General features: G+C 40.1%; 1 long non-coding RNA gene across 1 annotated transcript in view; it reads right to left on the bottom strand.

The window, feature by feature from the left end:
* Nucleotides 1-23,116, bottom strand: part of LOC308100615 — a 307,745-nt gene extending 284,629 nt beyond the window's left edge. Inside the window, exon 1 of the long non-coding RNA XR_013934453.1 lies at nucleotides 23,080-23,116. This is a non-coding gene — a long non-coding RNA (uncharacterized lncRNA). The remainder of the gene's footprint in view (nucleotides 1-23,079) is intronic.
* Nucleotides 23,117-24,811: the final 1,695 nt, after the last annotated feature.

Below are 24,811 nucleotides of genomic sequence, written 5' to 3'. Positions count from 1 at the left end.
CAAAGATATCGAGAAGAGAATGAGGACTCAGGGGGCAGAGGAATACTATTAGAAATATAGTGATAACTTGTTATACATTGAGCATCCATATGATATAGACTAGAGTAAGATGTTTATTGTCACAATTATATCAGTACATTCTTAAATCCTGATTCCATTAACTATATGACTATAATCAGAAATATACAAGTCAGTGTTGGAGAATATTAAATGTGCATTACACTTTAATACTCATTGACCAATTTTTGTTTAACCTGTTTGGTTCTTCTTCGTGCCATTTAGAAGATTAGAAACCACAATTGTACCCTGTTCAAGTGCAAGTCTTGCACTTGAACAGGGTACAATTGTGGGTACAAACCAAAATGACATTCATTTTCACTTTTTTTTATTTTTTATGTTTTTTGGGGGGTTTTATGACCTCAATTACACCCAAAAAATCTGAACTTTGAACATTCAGTGGATTTTCTGTGGTCTGGGGTTTTCGGAATAATTAGGCTGAAAAGCAATCTGAGCTTGGCCCTTCGGCAGTGATGTTACAGCCGATTAATCCCGCCCACTCTCTTCCTAGCCCCTCCCCTCCCCTATCCTTTCCTTTGGGGGGGAGGAGCAGAGGCGATGATTGTCAGGCTAAATCCCTCAACAGCGACACCAGCAGGCAAAGATAATTTTTTTCATTGCAGTTGAAAAGGCTTTAGAAATGTGAGAGAAAAACACCTGCCATGGATCAATGGAGTGGAATTTTTTGTTAAAACTTTTTATACACGTTTGAAGGACCATGACAAAGACTTTTAACGTGTGGTAAAACTGAACGTCATGAAACCTTTAAGGGAACTCACTCTGTGAGCGTGAAGAACTCAGGCATCCCCTTTGTCTATACTCTATAGGCTACAAAACTATCTCTAAATGATTTAGCGCCCATGAGGTGTGTTCTGACACAATCAGGGCGCACTGCTATCTTACGCTCTGTATTTAGACCAGCTTTTAGTTATAGTCTTATGCCAGTCCACACCAATGCAACTCCTTGCAACCATTATCCCCAATGGCAGTTGCAAGGAGTTGCATTGGTGCGGTCTGGCCTTAATTATATCTGGCGCAGTGACAGTATAGACACTTCTTTTTAGACAGCACAATATTGGGATTAAGATGCAGGTGTAGGTGGGTAAAATGTGCGCACACTGATTACAAACCGAATTCATCCGATTGCAACACACAACACAACATTCACATCACATTCAACAATGCAGGAGACATTTCAGAGACACTCTGCGTTGTTGGTGAAATAAAGTAATTAATTAACTGTGCCATATTGTCCATTTACATATGGCGAATGTGCATTGCCATATTGTGGCCTACCACAAAAAACATAAATCGTTTTTGTGCTCAAACAGCAGATAATGTATTTTTCAAGCACTTGATTCTTCATTAATCCTATTTATAAGAATTAAAACAAAAAGTTGCTGCTGTTACAGTATGCCTCTCCAAAGACAAGCGGTGCTGGTGAGGAGAGAGACAACACGCCACTGGTCACTGCCAGCACTTACACCAACAGCTTCCTGGTAAAAGACGTTAAGGAAGGAGACGTGGTGTTGACGCTGTCTGCTACTGATAAAGACTCAGGGAACAACTCCCTCATCACTTATAGGTTGGTGTTTCATACATTGAAACTGCATTCGGAACTCCTTATATGGTTATGGTTGAGTCATTGTTTATGGTTATGTTGTCATAGTGACGTGGCCGTGGTTTGTTCATGGCTGAGTCACAATGACGTCAGAGGTCCGTCCACCGGCGTGCCGGTCCTCCTTTAAGCCAATTTAATATACAGTATACGATAGGATAGGATATAGGATATAGAATGAAAGTAACCGCCCTATGTGGACTACTCTATGTGAACCTGACAATGCGTTGACACTCTTTTGCACCTTAATCTCATGTACAGTACAATGCGCTGACGCTCTTTCGTACCTTAAAGGGATAGTTCACCCACAAAATGATCGATTAGTCACCCCATGGAGACTTGAATTCATGGATATTTTTTTGTTTTTGTCGCATTCTTAAGACAATATTTGATGACCAGTGGACCGGTAGGCATTCGTTCCGGTAGGAGACACAAAGGAGACTTTGTGTCTCCTACCGGAACCACTGCTGGTCATCAAATTATTGACTTAGGAATGCGACAAAAAATATATATATATCCATGAATTCAAGTCTCCATGGGGTGACTAATCGATAAAAAAGTCATTTTGTGGGTGAACTATCCCCTTTAATGTCTAATCTCATATACATACCTGCTTCTATGTGGACCTAACCTAACCAATATGCGCTATTTCTAACCTCATGTGCTGGTTTATGTGTGTACTGTATATATGTAGATATCTTTTTACCTCTCCTTGACATGTTTTTCTTAACGGTTTGATTGTTTTCCTCCTTGCCCCCCCCCCCCCCACCCCCAGCTGTGTTCACCTGTCAAAATGTCTGCTGTGAAAAGTATTCATCCTGAGCATTAAATGAATGGAAAACAAATAAATCTCCAACCACTGAATGTAATGATTGACCAATAATAACATTTTGGGAAGTGTTTCTGATGTGGTTTGGTTTGACATAAAAAAGTGAATAATGTGTGAGTGATATGATGGTCTTTTCTCTGGCCTTATAGCTTCTCTGAAGGAGCTTCTCCATATGTGGCTGTGAACAGTGAGACGGGGGCAGTGATCTTGACCTCTGACCTTGCTGATGTCACTGAGGATACCACACTAGAGCTCACAGCCATGGCGAAGGACCACGGACATCCTCCACTCAACTCTACAGGTCTGTCTGATTTGGCCTTATTATAATCCTCATCATCATCTTAGAATAATAATAATTATTGTCTCCGCCGTAGGTGGAGAGTATGTTTTCGCTTCGTCCCGCCGTGTGTGAGCAAACATTGTTAGCCAAGCTAACATTGGTCAAGCTCCACGTGACACGTGTCAATATGTTGACACCAATGCCTTTGATTGGCTAGAGGGACGCATGACGAAATAAAATCCTATAAATAGGTGTGTCACTTCAAAAAGCTATTACTTTTTGAAGTGAGGTAAGACAGGATCAATCAGTCTTGATTGGAACAGTACCTTCCAGTCCAAATCACCCGTCCGTGCGTGTGTGTGTCCCTCTGAGAACACCTAACATTGGTCAAGCAAAGGCGCAGAAGGCCAAAGCTAAGAAAGCATACTCATCTACAACAGTAACACAGAAGAGGACTATAGAGTTGAATTGATCCCACAACAACAAGGCCGAAGTCTTAATACTGTAACAATTGGCCACCTTGATCAAATACATTATGTAGCACTAGAGAAAACTGACATAGATCAAACACACCAATCAACTGCTGAAACTGTTCAAGACAACAATGAAGATGAAGGAGACAGACAAGTATTTGAACAAACCAGTCAATTACGACCACTCCCATATGACACATTGCTTCAAGAAGAACATTCTTTAGATGCAAACACTACATATTCAGTCGCCCCTGCAGAACACCAAAAACCACGCACATTCTACCAACAGTACCTTGCAGTACAAATCACCCGTCCGTGCGTGTGTGTGTTCCTCTGAGAACACCTAACATTGGTCAGTTTTACGTGACATCACAATATGTAATATAAATATATAAATAGGAGGCTGAGATCACACAATGTAACTAACTCCCATTATGCAAACTAAAGAAGCAGCAAATGAGCATCTGAAACCTGATGAAGACGCAAAGGCGCAGAAGGCCAAAGCTAAGAAACAGAGAGAAGGAATGAAATTAAGAGTATGTTTTCGCTTCGTCCCGCCGTGTGTTAGCATGGCCCCTAGCCAAGCTAACATTGGTCAAGCTCCACGTGACACGTGTCAATATGTTGACACCAATGCCTTTGATTGGCTAGAGGGACGCATGACAAAATAAAATCCTATAAATAGGTGTGTCACTTCAAAAGGCCATTTATAGAAGAGGACTATAGAGTTGAATTGATCCCACAACAAGGCCGAAGTCTTAATACTGTAACAATTGGCCGCCTTGATCAAATACATTATGTAGCACTAGAGAAAACTGACATAGATCAAACACACCAATCAACTGCTGAAACTGTTCAAGACAATGAAGATGAAGAAGACAGACAAGCATTTGAACAAACCAGTCAATTACGACGACTCCCATATGACACATTGCTTCAAGAAGAACATCTTTTAGATGCAGACACGTATATTCAGTCGCCCCTGCAGAACACCAAAAACCACGCGCATTCTACCAAGACGACCCGTTCTACCAAGACGACCCGTGCTATTAAAATAGCACAGGTCTGCTGGCGGAGACTTGTGCTCCGAGGAGCACATTTTCTAGTTATTATTATTATTACATTGTTATGTAATCATTTGGTAAATTATAGTATACTGCAGATAGATAGATTATTTGTATGTATAAAACAGAGAGATACAGATGAGGAAGTATGTGTGTATTACATGTGCACTGGTAACTAAATATGTGGATGTGGTCTTTATACAGCCAGTGTTGTCATCAAGCTTCGGATCAAGGTAAGGAGTCATGTGGTCGTCATCTCCCTGAACCGGCCCGCCAACACAGTGGAGAACAACGTTGCCGAGATGGAGGAGTAAGTTGCTTATACTGAACATTGTTCTGTCTTCATGTTGTTGTCTCCTTCTTCTTCTTCTTCTTGAATAGTAACAAAAAGTGAAGAAAACGCAAAATGGCGGAAAATATAGTCATGATCCAAGGAATCCAGGGGAACACACACACACACACACACACACACACACACACACACACACACACACACACACACACACACACACACACACACACACACACACACACACACACACACACACACACACTGCTTATATAATTTAGCTTATTTCCCTCTTAGCTTCTCTAATGCAAGACCAATTATCGTCAAGACACGGTTTAACAAGCTCTTTCCAAAATAGTGATGCACTGAATGACTCGTTAACCATGGGGTACGCGAAAATTTTGTGAGGTGTTGAGTGCAGTTGATGACAATAGCACACTGGCTATAAGGTAGCATGGCATTGGCAATCCTGATCATGTGGGTTCACTGTAACGTTCCAACCAGGCAATCTGCTGGATTGGAGGCCAATAAGTTCTCATTAATGATTAATGACCTAGCAGGTGTTGCTATTACCCCTCCTGCTGGCTGCAGAAGGATTACCACGCCATTGATTACAATGAAGATTTGACCGGACTTTACACTTGATTTCATTTCCTTAGTAATCATTGTCATAAATACTTTTTTTTATTGTACTGGTACTGGTTCAAAGTCCAAGAGCTATAGCTTTACTGGTAGGGTGATGGAAATCAGGCGAAATTAATAAAGTGAGAAAGATAGAAGATAGTGCAAATGGAACGAGGGAGGTAGGCCAACTTAAAGTCATAAGAGTGTGTGTGTGTGTGTGTGTGTGTGTGTGTGTGTGTGTGTGTGTGTGTGTGTGTGTGTGTGTGTGTGTGTGTGTGTGTGTGTGTGTGTGTGTTACCTCCCTCGTTTCATTCTCTCCATTCTTTTTAAGTCATTTATTCAACAATATTTATTATTAAAATGCGCCCCGTGCGTCACTATTCCAGAACATCTGGATCATGCACATTACTGTGAGAGGATAAGAACAATGTGGACTTGGGTGCTTGCACAGTGCTTTGGCAATGCTTTCACTATGCCACCAATCTGGGAACCCAGATCCAACTGAAAATGAAAAACAGCGACCTCTGCTGTTTGTTCAGAATCTGTTCTTGAGAGATTACTATGCCACTAACATTGCTTCATGTTTGATGATTTTTGCATTTATGTGTATATTAACAAGAGTCTAAAGCCAGAGCCACTGTGATAAATAGTTGTCAGTTGTCAATATATTTGTGCATGTTCCTGGCCTGGAGAGATACATTAACTAGAATACAACAAGAATAGTACAGTTCTCTGTCTTTTCTTATTTCAGGTCTTTAAAGACTGCCTTGGGCTGGAAAGTGAAGGTGATTGACATTTCCGCCAATAAACCTGGGTACCAGTTGTCAAGAGAAAGCGCAAAGAGTTTCATTAGCCTCATTGCTGTAGATGGAGGGAACGTCATTTCCGCTGAAGCAGTTACAAGGTAACACATTTTGAAACACAGCTATCAATACAATTCTCCTTGGCAGATATTGTTTCAGATAGCATCATCATTCGTAGAAAGGGAATGAAACTCTAGCCTGATTTTGTTGTTTGTTTTTAAGTTCAGGTTAAAAACTACAGAAAAGTAAAAACATGACAGGCTAGAAAGCAACGCAGCTGCGGCTGATAAAATTAGATTTAGGTGTGCCCAGCGCCATGGTGCACGCATAGACAGTAATTACCAGTATTTTCAAAGCTTGCACATTGGCACACCCAAATCTAACACACACATTATTCAATTTAACTGCAGCTCTGTTGAAGGGGTGCAGTCGCCTAGAGTTCAACAATGTTGAACTCCAGGCAACGGTGTGTCAGTTTGACGCCTCAGCATGCGTTGGCTACTCCCCTTCAGTGCCGCATGACCATTAAGCTACAAAATCAGCCTAGAGTTTCATGCCCTTTTATTTAATTGGAGCTTTAATTATGTCATCAATTCTTCTCTAAGTCACATGATCGATTCATTGCACACAGGAAGTTGAAGAGTGAACATGCATCAGTGCAGGCAGAGCTGGTGAAAGTGTTTGGGGAAGGGGTGAATTTTAAAGTGGAGGAGGAGACAAAACCAATTCCCACCAACAAGGTATTGGCGATCGCTCTGGGTGTTCTACTGCCTGTGATGATGCTGGGTTTATTGCTGATGACAATTGTCATAAAGAAGTAAGTACCCTAAATTACATGGGATACCTCTGTTCTCCTCCCAAAAATATTAAAAGCATATCGTGGTTGAGGGGAGACCTTGAATGTCCAAAACCGACACTTTTCAGAAAATGAAAAAAAAAAACCTGTGTTCCAGAGTGGATCCAATATATTTAATCACAAGTTCTTGTTAATACTTTTCATTGGTTAAGTATTTATAAAAACCCACAGACAGATTTAAAGTTAGTGTATGTGATACACAGAATTGCACATTGATACAAACTCAAGTAAAACAGCTGCAGACCTCAATTTTTATATCTGAAGTAAACTTTCACCCAAAGAGAAAAAAGTGCTCTAGTTTGATATCTGGTGGCTGGTTCCATGAGCATTTCAGGGATTGTAAAAACTAAAAGTCATCTTTTCAAATTCCTTGGCTGGATGATCAAGGGACATAACAAAGTAATATGAATGAAGCAGAAGTTCTATGAATTTTATTTCCAATTAAAAAGACAATTTAAATAGCCAGGGAGTTGCCCGTGATGACTTTATAAACACCAATGAAGCCAGCTAATGAAGTCAGATCTGCCCTGTCATACAGATGACATTAACAGTGGTAGCAGAGGCATGCCTATGAATATCGCCATTATCAATCAAGAGCAGTGTACTATCTATGACTATCCCCCCAATGTACTTGAAATTGACATTCTTTTTGTTTAAGATTTTCAGAGAGTGCTCTCAATATTTGGATTACGCAGCTACATACTATAAAGCTGTTTAAATATAAATAAACCTAATTTCACAATTAATTGTCCTTCCTCCCAGGTCCAAGAAGAAGCAGGCGAAGCAGAAGAAGCAGATGAAAGAGGTAAGGACTCACTCTAAGCTTGTTCAAATCATTACGATGCAAACATCTAAAAAACATACAATTTGTTATGGCATCGTAGTTGATACTGTATGTGTTTTGTGTTGTAGGAGAAAGAGAGATGGCAGAGCAACAGGAAGAAATCAAAGGAATATGGCGTTAATTTTGACACCGTCAGTAAGTGTTGAAAGTAGAGCTGATAGTGGTTTAGTAACTACTTATTTAATTTAGAAAAATGCAATTTTCTTGGAATGGTATAGATTTGTGGTGTACCTCAATTATCTATCTTTGGTCCCCTGCCTTTCCTGATGTATGTGAATGACTTGTATTTAATCTCTAATAACATGTTGTTGTTGTTTTTTGTGCTTAGCTATATATTTCACTCAGAAAAAAACTAACATGATTGCTCTTATTGTTAGAAACTACTCTGAACTTAAGAACGTTAAGTTCTTACTCAAGTTGAGATAGTAAATGGTAAAAAAGGTTAAAAAAAAATATGAGTGCATTCATATCTACAGTACCTCCCTCTAAACCACTGGTTCCCAAACTTTTTGACTTCTTAAATGTTTTTTTAAATGTATTGGAAATGCATAAAATGGATTTTATTCATGAAATACTTTCGATAGATGTTGGAATAGTTTTTAATTGATGAAAAGTTGTGACTTTTTTTGTTGAAACTTTTTAAAATCTTTTTAAATATACATATTTTTTTCTTTTAATGTAGGGAACTTAAAAAAAGGCATAGTTACACGCGACCCATAAAAATTGGTCCGCGACCCAAACATGGGTCCATGCAGTGCCAGCCCAAACCAGCTTAGCACCTATTCCTGATGGCAATCGCCGTTGTGGAAGTAGTAGTCAGTGCAATTATACCTACTGTTGTAACAGTTTTAAACATCCTCACACAGGCAAAACGATCCCTATAGGAATATAGTCATGTACTGTAACACTAAGACAGTTATCTTATCACTTCCCTTGAGGTAAGGCATGTTGGAAAAGCGAGCAGAGAATTAAAAACTCTCAATGCTGAACACAGAAGCACTATTAGACTATTAGAATAATATGAATTATCCTGTGGCAGCACATTTTATGAAATGTAACCATCCTATTATCCCTAAGATGTATTGGAAATGAGAATGTATCACTCCCCCTCTAGAGGAGGTAACTTGGATATTTTACTTTACAGGTACGATCCGACTGCCTGAAAACCTTGTCTCCTCCTGAACTGAATATTAACTTGAAATGTAAGTAACTTTTTTGGATGAATGGATTGTTATTTAATGATTAATTCAGAACTGACTTTCCTATATATCCATTTGAAAGATTTGTTCAACTGTAAAGTATAATTTTAAATGTATGTATTTGTCATTTGATTATCTGATTGGCTGTATTTGCTGACACTGTCTTTATTGGATTGAAAAGGCCCCTTGATTTCTCTCCCTCACCCTATCTAACAGACATGATTATCATAAGATTATCTGATCCCATCAGGTGTGTCATTGTCTCCGCCAGGCCGAAAGGCATGGCGAGAGAGTATGTTTTGCACCCTGTCCGTCCGTCCGTCTGTGTGTGTCCGTGTGTCCGTCCGTCTGTGAGCAGCTAATCTCCGGCACCGTTGGCTTGATCGCAGCAAAACTGTGCACACACACTCCCTGGATGCCAATTCAGAACCTCTGCCCCAAATTTTTTACATGAGCCTGTTATAGCGCCACCAGGTGGCCGCTTTTTGCATAACACATTTTTTGACACAGATTTTGGCCAAATGTCACGCAAATCGGTACACAGTATCTCTATAGTCAGTAACCAAAACAGGTCTTTCAGATTTTTCATATTCCATCCTGATTGACTAAGAATGGCTTCCAAAAATGTGCAGGAGTTCTCTGTTTTGAACAAAATGCCTCAAATCATGAATACGGCATGCAATTTCAGTGAAATCTTGCACATACATTCCCACTAGGCAGAGGAAGAAATGCCACTTGAAAAATGTTCAAATCAGCCTCATGGTGGCACTATAACGGATTTGTGTTTTTACCCAGAACTGCACCAATTTGTGTAAAACTTTGTATGTGCACTCCCTAGAGGCCAAGGTAAAACCTTTGCCCTGCATTTTTGTAGCGCCACCAGGAGGCCGACTTATGTAAAACACACTTTTGGATATTACTCCTTTATCAAAATTTCACGCAAATCGGTACACATGATCTCTATAGTCATGTGATCAAGACAGATCTGTTTTATTTTTCATATTTCATCCTGATTGGCTAAGATTGATATCTAAAGTTTGAAAAGTTCTGTGTTGAACAAAATGCCGCAAATCATGAACGCAGCATCCGATTGCGGTGAAACTTTGCACACACATTCGCACTACGTTGAGAAACAAATGACGCCCTTTCAACATTGCCCTACTATAGCGCCACCAGGAGGCCCATTATCGCAACATTTTTTTTTATATTTCTAGATCTGTCCGATTTTTCACATTCCAGCCTGATGGGCGAATTCCGAACATTGCTGGCCCACACTAACCTACCTGACCTGGCGGAGACCTGTGCTCCGAGGAGCACTTTTTCTAGTTGTATGGTGTGGCCTATATAACAGACCAGTGTTTGTCACACTCTGACATTTGTTGATTCAGAGGAAGGCCAACAGGCCGAAATGTCAATCGAATAAAATAAATAAATAAAATGGAGCCAGAGTGTGTTCTTTTTATAAGTTTGTTCCTGAAGGTCTGCACTCAGCACCTCACCAAAACCTTGGTGTGCGTTAAACGTTCCTGCTATAAGGACTGATTGTGACATGTAATCTGTCCCCAGCGTGTCTCGAGAATCATCCAACTGATCGACTTCGAACTTGCCGTGTCCAGGAGCGCCGATCGAGGAAACCCTCATGTTTCACTCAAACACTCAACACTCACATCATGTTTTTGAACAAGGCTGTTCAAAATCTCTTGACATCCTTTTATTCTGTAGCAGTCTGTCAAATGTGTCCACTTACCTATAGGGGTGTCTGTGTCATGTTGTTTGTGAAAAACTGAAAAATCTATAAAAAGGATATAAATAAATATGTAACATGGTTGTCTAAAAAAAAAAGGGAAAACATGTAACATATCCTTGTTTCAGAAGGGCGGAACTTCAGAAGATGAGGAATTGTTTTAGCTTCTGTGAGTCTGTCTGTCCGTCTGTCTGTGAACAGCTAATCTACGGCACCGATTTCGCCTAACTCTTGAACCGTAGTTCGTACAATCACAATTCTTTTCCCCCTTGATTCCTTGGACCATGATGCTGTAGATCACTGGATTCCTTTAAAACAGCCCTGAAAAGATTTATTGTAATAAATTCCCAACAGATCACCAAACCTGTTGTTTTGAGGAGTGCTGGTTTTGGTTCATTCAACGTCCTCCTGTGTGTCCCTACCGAGGCATATACTTTGCCCCGCAACAGTGTTGCACATCGAGAATAGCCGATGTACAAGCTCAAAACGCTATGTCTGCTATTCTAATTCAAAAGGGAGGATCACACTGGGTAGCACAGGTCTCCCCGGAACCGAAGACCCGAGCCCCGAACCGAGAAGGGTTGGGTCCAAAATATTGACTTGTCCCTCGGGCATGGTTTGGATCGGTTTCAATTGCCATGGGTTTCGTCGGTCCATTTGAAATGGATGGGCCCGTGAGGACCCGACGACCACCTTTTTATTATTACTATTATATTTAACTCTTTAACCTTCGTTTTTAAAATTAGACATGTGTAGTAATTACGCTTTTAAATCCATACCGTCTGTTCTCGCATATTGAATGAGCCGATTGAAATGCAGTCAATCTCAAGCGCACTGCACTGCTGAACACCATGGAGGCTTTTTAGTGAGGTGAAACACAAACAAAAGCCACCGGGAAGATGCAAGTTGGTACAGTACGTCATCTGTGTGGAGCATGTTTATGGTCATTATCTGCGGTGCCAGACAATATGAAGTCCGCAAAAATGTTCTCTGTCTGTCTGCAACACACAGCAGAGCACACGGCGCACTCCTGTGTCTCTGACTAGGCCTACTCAGTTGGGGCGGGGGGAGATGACTGAGCAACTAATATATTCAGATTATCCTCAGACCGGGTCCAGTTTTCCTCGGCCCGCTTCAGACCAGGTCCAGTTATCCACAGTTCAGTTTCGGAACGGGTCCAGTAATTTCGAAATTTTCTCAGGTCTGTTCTGACAGGTCCAATTATCCATGAGTCCGTTAATAATTCCTAAAAACTGATCCACGTCTCATTTCATGTGTTGGAGATGAAAATGATGAAAATGATTTGTGAAAATGATTTAAAAATATGTAGTTCTATCTGCAAATTTAAGAAAAATTACAAAATGTATATGGTAATATGGTTTTCTGCTTTAAATAGCTTATTTAAAGCAAGAAGGGTAGGCACTATAAGCTAAAGCTTCAGCCTACACCTTTTCGGTCTAGCAGTCTTGTGCTGCTTTGTTTTTGTTTTTAATTGTTTTGTTTCTTTATTGTACGAAATGCCATATGTGTGTATGTTTATGAGTTATGACCGAAATAAACTTTAACTAACTAACTAAGGTGAGCTAGATTAGAGTTTAGTTTACCAACACTTGGTGGTGTCAGTCTCCCGTCGCCTTCTGAGGCAACTGGACGTTGCCCGTTGAAATGTCTATTAAATCCATTACTCTCTTTCATTTTTCATATCATATTTTCATTATATTATTGTCATCTGTTGTATCAAATAAATCGACTACTAAATCTAAGACGTTTAGTTGCAATTCTTCATTCTCTCACTGAGGAACCATTTTATACACATACACGTTTTATTGTGGCATTATGCCGAACCCTGCTGGGACACTTATAAACACAAAATATTGGTAATAGTTTCAACATTGTATTTTCATATAGGGTATATAATGACTGAAAAGGACACATTTTACAAATACATGATCTCAGAATGAGTAGCCTATTCTGACATGTTGATTTAATTCCAGGTTAAGCACATAAAACATCAAATCCCATGTATTTCATCATTTGAATAGGGTTATAAGGTCACATGAACTGTTGCCTTAACAACACATCCGCTTTTCTTCGAGAGAAACGAAACTTTGGGCCCCTGACATAGTGAATGTGTGAGACTTCTGTGTTGTCATTGCTCCTTGGACCCATTGATACCTCTGTGTCGGTGTAGCTCTTATATAGCCTGTCATAAAATGACGTAGGTGAGTTATTTGGTCAGCTTGATAGCTTGAAATCATTGCAGTCTGTCAGGTGGATTTGAAAGGAAGCACTCCAGCAGGGACTTGGAGGGCCAGCAAATATGGACACGGTTAACCTGACTTGGATTTATCTCACAGCCTTCATGTGTTTGTGTGGTATTAGTGGAACCCCTATAGGTAAGTGGAGCTTGGAAGAGAATATCACTGAGGTCTATGGCACTAGGTTTAGAAATATGGGGAAAATAATGGGAATTCTTTTTGGCAGCTTAATTTTGAATATCAAGAACATCTCTCCAGATTCTGGCAACAATGGCTAATCATTCTAAAACTAATACTCACGATTTGATCATAAAAATGGCATTTCAGAAATCGCCGTGAGTTTTACAGTTGTTAAAGTGGGTGATACAGTAGATAAAATAAGCAGCTACAATCAAAGCCCATTAGTGTTTGACAGGTGGTTGGTGGTACAGTGCCTTCCCACCATGGTTTCCATTGTTTAACTTCACCTACTGTATATACCATATTATTCTACTGTTCCTAACTTCTTACTACTGTTTTTCATAGTCTCTGTCACGGTTTCTCTAACAGTTATATGTCCATAAATGTAAGCTCCAGGTCAATGTACTGTATGCAAAATAGGTCATACACTTCCTCCTCCACCGCTATAAACAAAGCTACACAAACAATGAGATGCTGTAATTGTAAACAAAAATATCAAGCAGAAATGAAATAATAATATTAGTGAACATTAAGAACTTCTAAACCACTGAAAACACTAAAGCACTTGCGCAGGAAACCAGGTTCAAATCCGGGGTAGAAGAGGTAAGTTACATAGTGCAGATATAAGGTAAAGCATTTTAAAATAATAATCGTAATAAATTGGTGAAAATGATCTGATATCTTTTCTCTATTATTTTAAATATTGGTTGAGTACAACCTGCATCCATGCAGCTGGAAAGCAGCTTTTACTTACACAGAATGTTTGTTATCAATCTTACACTCATGGATGAACTTTTTAATTGTCTCCCCCAGGCTGAAAGGCATGGCGAGAGAGTATGTTTTACCCCCTGTCTGTCTGTCCGTCCGTCCGTCCGTCCGTCCGTCCGTCCGTCCGTCCGTCCGTCCGTCCGTCCGTCCGTCCGTGTGTGTGTCCTGTCCGTGTGTTACCAGCTAATCTCCGGCACTGTTGGCCCGCTCGCTGCGAAACTGTGCACACACACTCCCTCGATACCAATTCAGAACCTCTGCCCCAAATTTTTCACATGGGCCTGTTATAGCGCCACCAGGAGGCTGATTTGTGCAAAACAATTTTTTTGACATTACTCCTACAGATTTTATCCAAACGTCATGCAAATTGGTACACAGTATCTCTATAGTCATGTGATCAACCCGGATCTGTCCGATTTCCCATATTCCATCCTGATTGGCTAAGGTTGGCTTCCAAAGTTTGCAGGATTGGTCCGTTTTGAACAAAATGTCTCAAATCATGAACGCAGCTTGCAATTTCCGTGAAATTTCACACACACATTCCCACTAGGCCGAGGAAGAAATGCTACCCATTTCACATTGGCCTTTTATAGCGCCACCAGCAGGTCTAACTTAGCAAAACACATTTTTGAAACAAAATGCCACAAATCATGAATGCAGTGTCCGATTGCCGTGAAAGGCCTAAGAATAAATGGCACCCTTTTCACATTGGCCTATTATAGCGCCACCAGGAGGCCACAATAACGTACCTGACCTGGCGGAGACCTGTGCTCCGAGGAGCACTTTTTCTAGTTTACACTGTTACACACAAGTTAATAAGAAAATCTGCACATACAGTAAACAGTTTTATAATCAATCAACTTCTTCATGTTCAAAAATCTACCAGTGTCCAAAATTAAAGGAATAACATAAAAGATAAGTAAAACATAATTGGGCTTTAAGTAAAAACAGGTGGTCACTTGAGAGAGTGACTTGTACAGTATACACAGAAAAAAACAAAACAAGACAAAACTTAAATTTGTGGATTTATCCTCCAAAGAGCCATCTTCGCAGATGAATAAGGCTGGCAACGAGGCTATACTGGAACTGGAGTATAATGAATATCATTAATTGTGGGTGTGTTGGATTTACAGTAGGTTTTTCTGAGAGAGTAACGCTTACAGTAAATCCAACACAATTAATGGTGTAGAATAAAGTTGTTTACTATTATCAACCCATATGAAGTCACATGCTGTTTGATTTTTCATTTGGTGGCATGACCTTTGACCTTGAGCATCCTTGAAAGGTCAAACTCACACCAAAGTGTTTCTATAATTTTTATCCCTCGATTTTTGTAACCCTTTTTTCACCCGGTGCCAATTTGCTAAGTGATCCTGGGCACTACACTCCCCCCACCAGCCTAGGGAGGCCAGGGCCGAGCTCATGCCTTCTTCAATGCATGAGAGCCAACTGACCTTCTTGTCACCTGACAGGGGGGAGTTTCCCTGGTTGGACGTAGCGCGTCGAAGGAACACGTTATTCCAACCAGTTCCCTTCCCCTCCATCAGGCGCCCCGGCTGACCAGGGAGAGGCAGTATAGTGACCAGGATTACTACATGTTTTTTGTGAGGGTATTAACTACCCTAGGAGACACGGGGAGAACATGCAAACTCCACACAGAGTAGGCCCTTTCGCCAACCCCACCTAGGGTATGGGCGCTGATGACGCGGAGGAGAAGACACGCCCCCAGCGCCCACAGCGTCCCCGGCGGGAATAGAACCCAGGACCTTCTAGCTGTGAGGCGACAGCGCTACCGACTGCGCCACCGTGCCCCCTACACCAAAGTGTTTCAATGCCTTAAAAAAGCCAGAACTTGCCTGTTTTTCGCTGTGTTTGGGTTTGTGCCTCGTTCCGTCTGGGATGACAGCATCGGGTCACTAAAATCGAGAAGGAATTCAACATTAATGCTGTTTTCTCTCCTTTGTTGTTTTCAAGGAACCTCAGACATAAACTGTGTGGCTGAATCAAATGAAACAAGGGTGGGGAGAGTGGTGGAGGGATACACAGGTAAAGTAAATAATTGAAATTTAGGGAAGACTTTCATTTAAAAATGTCACACAGAATAAACTTTAGGAAACATTCTCTATTTGGGAACGTCACAATCTTAATTCATGTTTTATAATACATTAACATTACATCACCTTTTCCATGACAATCCAGGAGCAGTCGAGGTGTTTAATAGGATCCCACAAGATACCAGGGTGACACTCGAGCCCTTCGCGTTCCCAGATCATCTCAGCTTCCTGGAACTGAATTTCACCCTTGGAGATACGAGTGCCATTGTTCAGACTAAGAAGCCATTGGATGCCGACGTACTAAAAGCAGTGAGTTCTGATGGGTGGAAACTATAGGAAGACAATTCTACCTCAAATTAGACTTTAGCAAAAAAAAAAAAAAAAACAACTTAAACCTTTCTCTTCTTGCAGACTTTCGGAGTTCTGTATTATTCTGTTAAGTGTCAAAGTGGGGTGAGTGAGACAGCAACACTTTACTGTATGATATTACACATTTAAGAATGCACACAATGTATACAATAATAATAATAATAATAAACAAATTAATACAATTAATCCTGTAGGTTGTCAACTATCGAACCCTGGAACTCATTGACGATAATGACAACAGTCCCATATTTGAACAAAAGACGTATAACAAAGAGTTATCTGAGGTAAGTCACAGGAACCCAACCAGAAACTGATTGCAAAATGTTGTGTGCATAAGCTTAAATTCCTAGTTTGTCATAATTGTAGGCATAGATAATGCAACTTGCATCCCTGGTATGATATGTTATGATTTTAAAAAATCTAAGTAAAGAATTCAGGAACAGATCAAATAAGATGTATTGATAAATAGATGTTTTTGGTGTTTTAAACACAAGAGGATGTTGTGGACGTGATTGAAGGGGATGTGGACGATTTCTTGAAGATACTGTATGTGTTTTCAATTTGGTCAATAGAATAAATGCATTATGTGTGAGTCATGCTATGTTGAACCAGGTAATTGTTAAGAATCTGCTGTCAATCAAGTTTTCCTCTTTCAGACATTGTCTATGGATTCTGAGGTTCTGAAAGTAGTCGCCAAGGATGCAGACGTCTCTCCAGAGTACCACACACTGTCATATTCTATTGTGGTGAGTGGTGCAAAGTACACTGAGAGTCTGACACAGATTATTTAAAGATTATTATTTTTAAAGAACATTTGCCATATAATGTTACCTATATTTAAAACCTATATTTTTACCTATATCTAACCCTAGCCAAGAATAACTCTCTCACATAGGAAGTGCAAAGTCATGTTAAAATAATGTGTTGAACAGTTTTTTGATGCCAAAAAGCAACCTTCACATAAATCAAATATTGTACCAAATGTTCATAATTATGCTGTGTTGTTTTTTAATCAGCTGAATTGAGATTTAATGGTAATCATGTTGTTTTTATCTTTCATAAGCCTCCAGGTACACCATACTTCATAGTGAACAATGCCGGAGCTATTATTTTGAAGAAACGTTTGAACTACAATCTAGTCAAAAACTACAACTTTACTGTGGAGGCCAAGGTAATAAAAACATCATCTCCCAATGAGCTCATTCTTTTAATCCTGTAATTGATCCTTTGTCCATTATAGAAGTTAAAACTGTGATTACGTTAACAGTTTAGTTCCTAAATGACATATTCATCATTTAAAAATGTGCCACTTATTCTCACTAAATAGTGGCTTGATTTGCTTTTGTCACTGACTACAGGACAATGGGGGCCAGAGTGACAGCACGGTTGTGCTTTTTGACGTGATAGATTTTGATAACCTGAACCCCTATTTCAACCATAACCTGTATCATGCTTCCATTCATGAGAACCAGGTAAGATGTACAAACTTCACCATACTGTACACCTCCCCAGTGGTGGAAAGCACATGTGCATGTAAATAAATGTGTTCTGATTCTTGACTTCTTACTCTTTGTTATCATCGTCATCATCAGGCAGGCCTATTTGACACCATTCTGCCAGAAGCCATAAAGGCCCAGGATGGAGATACTGGGATCAACGTGACTATAGCTTACAGCATCAGTACAGGTAAACTATCCTAAAGCCTTGTTAGGAAAAGGCTTTGGTTCACAATTTGTTTTTATTATGATCAAACCAAAGTCAAAATTATGATTCATGATTAGTGAAAAATGTACCATGATATAAAATATTTTAGTTATATAGGATCTTTTCTGATTTCTGTGATGTATGAAACATGAAAAAAGATTCTATCACTATTCCGGCCATAAATGTTACAGATATCATTTGATTGTTTTTAGATAGTTAAATGGTCTGTAACAATAATAAAACAGACTCAATATTCCATGAACCTTTGATAAATTGCATATGACTGATCTTGTGATGAAGTGTATAATGAAGTGTCAAGCAGTGACTGCTCTGTAGTGAATGTAATTATGCTATGGATTGATGTTTCTTCAGTTTCTCCAAGCAAATATCAGAGTAACTTCAACATTGATGGCAGCAGTGGAGTCATTTCTGTTGTGACCGCCTTCGATAGAGAGGAACTGGACAGTAACATTATCACTGTCAGCATCAAGGTATCAACGTTCCATCCTTAGATTAATTATCTAGTCGACTTAACTGTAAATTGTTATCAATGCACCACCAGCAAATGGTTAAATAATATGCATGTCACCTTTGTGTAGGGGTGTTTAAGCAATTTTGTGCACCAGAAATCTACTGGGTAACCTCGCTATAGGCTTGCTCCTAATACGTAGCCGCTCTAGCGGTGGGGCTCTAGGGAAGGTGATGCCCCTCCGTCTGTCCATCTACCACTTTGGTCTTGTTTCACCCTCGAGCCAAAATGTCAACTGTGCACACAAGATCTCATAGGATTAACTCTGAGTTTGATGACCGAATGGCTTTTCCTCTAGCAACACCAAACTTTTCCCCTTGAGTGTAAGGAGCAGCACAGCCTCTGGCCCCTAGAGTCTAGGTCCTAGAGTTTTAGACTTTTTAGACTCTCAGTTTTGTGTATGAAAGATACAATCTGCTATTATTACTACTGTTACTATTCCAGAGTGTAATATTTACCTTGCTTCCTCCTTCCTGTAAGGCGGCCCAGACAGATGATGATCTGAAGACAGCTGGTGCTGTTGTCTCTGTCACTGTTGAGGACAAGAATGACAACGCTCCAGAGTTTGATCAAAGTAGTTACTCTGTTCCACTTTTGGAAAACACTCCCGTTGACGCTGTTGTTCTAAGAGTTGTACTCTCTGACCAGGACCAGGTCTGTACTATTTATATTTGGCATGAATGTACTATAACAATGTGTTCAGCATTTAACTAGTGGCTGTCATTTGTTGGATGTATTTATCCATAGCACCTTACAGCACACTGGTTTAGATTTAGACACAGCTGGGACCAGTGGGATTGGAATTCTACGGCCAATAGGCCAATCCGTTACGATCACATCTAGTTTCTATTGTATACCTTTATATACGTACAGTATGCGTTTTTTTTTATATAGATTCCAAAGCTTTGGTCCAGTGCCCATTCTTCAAAAAAATTGACACAATCACCATCGTAGGATGAAGTATAAATTTGACTACGATTTCTTTATTCTAAATGAGATTACCTCCTCCTATTTTACAATCCAGGGAGGATTTAACGGAACTCTGCGGATCATTCCAGAATCTGTTCCTTTCTCTGTGAGTTCTGATGGAGCTGTGAGAGTGAAGAACTCTGCTGCGCTGGACAGAGAAACATCAGAGATCTTCATATTTCAGGTTAAAACTCTACATTAACAGAGGGAATGGTGTCAAATGGTTGTGTAAAGTAACTAAGTGCATTTACTCAAGTACTGTTCTTAATTACAATTTTGAAGTACTTTTACTTTACTGGAGTATTTCCAATTTTCAGTACTTTTACTTTTACTTTTACTACTCCACTACATCTCAGAGGCAAATATTGTACTTTTACTCCACTACAATTATTTGAAAACTAGTTACTAGTTACTTTCTAGATTTAGATTATTATTACAAAACATAAAGTAACCACTTCAGCCCTATATACATTTAGGCCATTTGAAAATCTAGAAGATCTACAAGCTCACAATGTGACGCATTGTGAGCTTGTACATCTGCTATTTTCAAAAGATTTTTTGATATTTTATGCATTTGAAAAGACATTCTGCATAATGAGTACTTTCTACTTTTGGTACTTGAAGTACATTTTGATACCAATACTTTTGTACTTTTACTCAAGTACATTTAGAATTCCGGACTTTTACTTGTAACAGAGTACTTCTATGTTGCAGTATTGATACTTTTACTTAAGTAAAACATTTTAATACTTTTTCCACCACTGCAAATGAACCTGGTTGCTTGTTGAGTGTCACTAAAGTTATTTTCTCTGGTCCATTGTTAGATTGAAGCAAGGGAGACCGAGGCACCTAACCATGTTGTGGTGGCCGGTGTGAATGTAACCCTTCTGGATGAGAATGACAACAGTCCTACATTTGAGCACAACACGTATGAGGTCAAAGTGTTCAGAAACCAAACAGAGGGAATGCTGGTCACACAGGTAAGGAATCAGAGCAGGGGTCATCACCATGCTGGCTTGTGCTGGACATTTTTGTCAAAATTCTATCTTTGCTCTAAGAGTGCACAAATGGAACCAAATGGACCCTATGGGTCCAATAAATAGATAATGAATAAATAAAGTTAGAGAACCACTATACCAGTATGGACTCTACTCTTAATGTGTCATACATAGTGTCATAGTAAAAAAATGACATGCATATCCTGAGGAAAACCTGGAGACTGAGACATTCAGTAATTGAGTCTTATGATCAAATGTTTTACATCTTATGTTCTACATACAGTAGGTAACTGAAAGTGTAATTATATGAAAGTAAACAGGTTATAATAGTGAACTTGAGGTCACTATTATAAACTATAGTCCAGATTAATGATTTGTAATCGTTGACCTCAGTTTGTCAGCTTCGACACTTTTATCAGAGGTATTTATGGGAAGTATGACACATGACAGAGCTGTAAAGGGTTGATACTGTTAGAAGATATTTAAAGATAACAATATCAATACGTAACAGCATGTTTTTAATATATCGTCACTGTCGGGAACTGCTAAATGTTGTATGTGATTGATTGACCGAGTTATAAGAGTTATGAGATTTACACGTGAGCTTGCAGATCAGCTATTTTCACATTTTTTAAAAATATGTTTAACTGTAACAGTCCTGAAGTGGTTAAATATTTGTAACCACAGAGAGACATAATGGGTGACCAAATAGCATTGATCTATTAAAATAAAATATAACAAAGTTTCCACCCGACAGTGACGATATATATGTAATGGAATTTAAAAGGTCAAGGCCGTGGACCCAGATAAAGGTCTAAATGGAGAGGTCAAATACGCCATCGACTTTGGGAACCAAGAAGGTTACTTCTCCATTGATGAAAACAACGGAAGGATCACACTGAACAAGACCATTACTCTGCAGGACAATAAGATCTTGGAGTTCTCCCTCTACGTGACTGCCAGAGATGGTAGACAAGCTGTTTCTACATCTATTTCTTGTTCATATGTAGTTTTTCTTAATCGGCTAATAACATTTTCTGAATTTTGTTGTGTTGATGAATGACTTACTGTATATTTAATCGATTTCAAATTTGTTTGTACCCCGATGACACACTTCATCTCAATGTGTGTGGTTTTGATGAGACGCTTTGATTGAACAAATCAAGCATGAGTCTTGAAAATAATAACTTAGCTTCTATCCTCTAGGTGGCGAAGTTTCGCGTTCTTCTTCTGTGCTGGTGACCGTTCGAGCTCCGGGAGATTCTAAACCACACTTCATAGAGAGCATATACAGTGGCAGCATAGAGGAGGAGCAGGAACCAGCCGTTATAATCACCAAGGTGAGCCATTCTAGTGTTGTCACTGATGCCACCTCGTAGTTCTGTGCTGCACTTAACTTAAACTGAAGCTCCTGTTTATCTCTTGTGTATTCAGGTTAGCTTCCTGGCAATAGAATCAGACCCAGAGATGATTCTTCAAGTTCAGACACATGCCGACAAGTTTGCTATCAACAATGATGGTGTTTTCACCTCTACGGTTAAGCTTGACTACGATGAGGCTCCGCACAACTACTCTGTATCAATCTCCATTTCTGATGGAGTCACTACTGACACTGCTGTTGTTGAGGTTCAAGTCACTGACATCAACGATAACGGTCCTGTTTTCGCCTCCAGTTCTGTCACGAAAGTCATCCCAGAAGACGCAGAGGTAGGAATCAATGTTACCGTTGTTGTGGCCACGGACAAAGACAGCGGTGCCAATGGGGAGATCCAATACTCCTTGCAAGGGGGCGAAGGGAAGTTCTCTGTTGATCCCGATTCAGGGATGGTGAGTTTGGCTGGGGAGCTGGATAGGGAGTCCAAGGCAGAGTACAGCCTGGTGGTGGTGGCCTTAGATCAGGGGTACCCGGCCAGGTCAGCCACTGCCACCCTGATTGTCCAAGTGTCTGACATCAACGATAACATCCCCGTGTTCACCGAGGCAGAATACGAGGTCGAAGTCTTAGAAACAGAGTCAGTGGGTAAACCATTACTTACATTGTCAGCTGTGGATCCAGACGAGGGCGCAAACGGGAACGTGACTTACCATATTTTCCAGCAGAATCCTCCCTCCACCCCTGGTGTTTTCCTGTTGGACTCTTCCACTGGGGTTCTGAGTCTTAACCAGACTCTGGACTACAGTGAGACAAAGGTGTACAGTCTAGTGGTCCAGGCTGCCGATGGAGGGTCTCCCTCTCTAGTTGGGAATTGTTCTGTAGCGGTGATGGTGCATGATGTGAACAACAACAAACCAGAGTTCAACAGGGACAACTACGATGTGGCCGTCTCTGAGAGCCTGTCCAGTGGATCGTCCATCGTGACCTTGGAGGTCACTGACAGAGATGAGGTGAGAGACACAAGGAGTTATCACGTTCAAAGTGGTATGCATTTTAACATGGCATGCCCAAAGGCCACAGATGGTGAAAATAAAGTGGGTCCAGCGTGACCTATTTTCCCCCCAGCACCTTATTTGGGCCTGGGCCTGGGTTTCCTGATGGACATGTTAAAGGGATAGTTCACCCCCAAAATGACTTTTTTTTCTATCGATTAGTCACCCCATGGAGACTTGAATTCATGGATATTTTTTTGTTTTTGTCGCATTCCTAATCCAATAATTTGATGACCAGCGGACCGGTAGGCTGCGGTTCCGGTAGGAGACACAAAGGAGACTCTTTGTGTCTCCTACTGGAACCACTGCCGGTCATCAAATTATTGGCTTAGGAATGCGACAAAAACAAAAAAGTATCCATGGGGTGACTAATCGATAGAAAAAAAGTCATTTTGGGGGTAAACTATCCCATTAAGGCCATATTGATGATTGCAGATGTTCACAAGACAGATATTATTCATGCATTTTAAAATACCAATTTTCCAACTGAAATATTGACCTAGATACCATCTTCCATTTTGTCCAGAGGCCTTGTATGAAAAGCATGCTGTTGAGTTCTTTATTTATCGTACCAGACCACACTATTACATGTTGACCATTAACTGTAACAAATCTGTGTATGTGACCCTTATGGGTTAGTTTCTACATTCTCAGAGTTAGATTAACACTGAGAGTTTGCTGTGTGTATGTTCTATACTACAGGGTGGATTCTCCAAAGGGTTCTTCCTCTACACCAGTGACACATTTGAAATAAGCCAGCAGGGTGTCGTGTCCCTGAGGAAGAATGCCACCTTGGATAGAGAAACAAAGGATAATTACATCATACAGGTACAACTTCTCCACTATCACTGTTCATTCGCTGTATTGACTTTGTAATACTTCTGTTGTTGCTGGACATTTAGGAACTCCACTGAAGCAGATGAGATTAGGGTGATCAGCTTGTTGTTTTGTGAGATGAGAGTTTAGCTCGAGTTAAAATGAAGTGAACCCAACTTTTATTGAGAGGAATAAAACAGTGACAAACATCAGATGTTTTTTTATGACTAGCAGTGCGAATCTTTCCGTGATCCACACCTGTCCAGTCCATCTTTACAACAGATGATGTCGAATGTACCAAATACAGGCTATATACAATACTGTACGTATAGTATATCAAACAGTTGTTTGTACACTTCATAACGATAATAGATTAAACAGCATAGCTTGTGTAATTTATTATCTTTCACATAATGAATGCTGACATTAAAACACAGTTGTTACTGTGATGTGTTGCTTACAGTTCTTAAATTAAATTAGTTTTTTAAATGTTTAACGGATGAATTACAGGTAGAAAAATATTATAAAATCACGATACAGTCTTTCCCTGTGACACACACGGTATATTTATCATTGTTCTCTCTTTGTGTTTAGGTGGTAGCAGTGGATCAGCCTGTTGACGGCCTGAATGCCACAGCCCAGCTCAACGTCACTGTCCTGGACTTTAATGACAACAGTCCACAGTTCCCTCATCTCCCTGAAGCCCTTCTCATCCCTGAAGGACATTACTCTGACAAGTCCCCAGGGGAGGTGTACAGGATCCTGGCCACCGATGCTGACCTTGGGCCCAACGGAGAGGTCACCCTGTCCCTCCCCTCACCTAACCCACTCTTCAGGTTCAGAGAGGTCAGCTTCCCTGTCATTGTATAAAAGGAAATATTATAGTGTGGCTCAGAAATCTGACATTAGTTGTTACATTTTTGCATTTACAGTGTATGTGCTGTTAGGTTTAAATTTCGCATGAGAGACTGGCCAGGTTTTGATATACTGACAGATGTCATTGTAAATAATTAATCAAGATTTATAATAAAGTATAAGAATTGTAAATGGCACAAATGA

The sequence above is a fragment of the Gymnoscopelus braueri genome, assembly GCF_963280865.1.
Source record: "Gymnoscopelus braueri genome assembly, chromosome: 2".
NCBI lineage: Eukaryota > Metazoa > Chordata > Actinopteri > Myctophiformes > Myctophidae > Gymnoscopelus > Gymnoscopelus braueri.
This window is presented reverse-complemented; position numbering and strand designations above follow the sequence as displayed.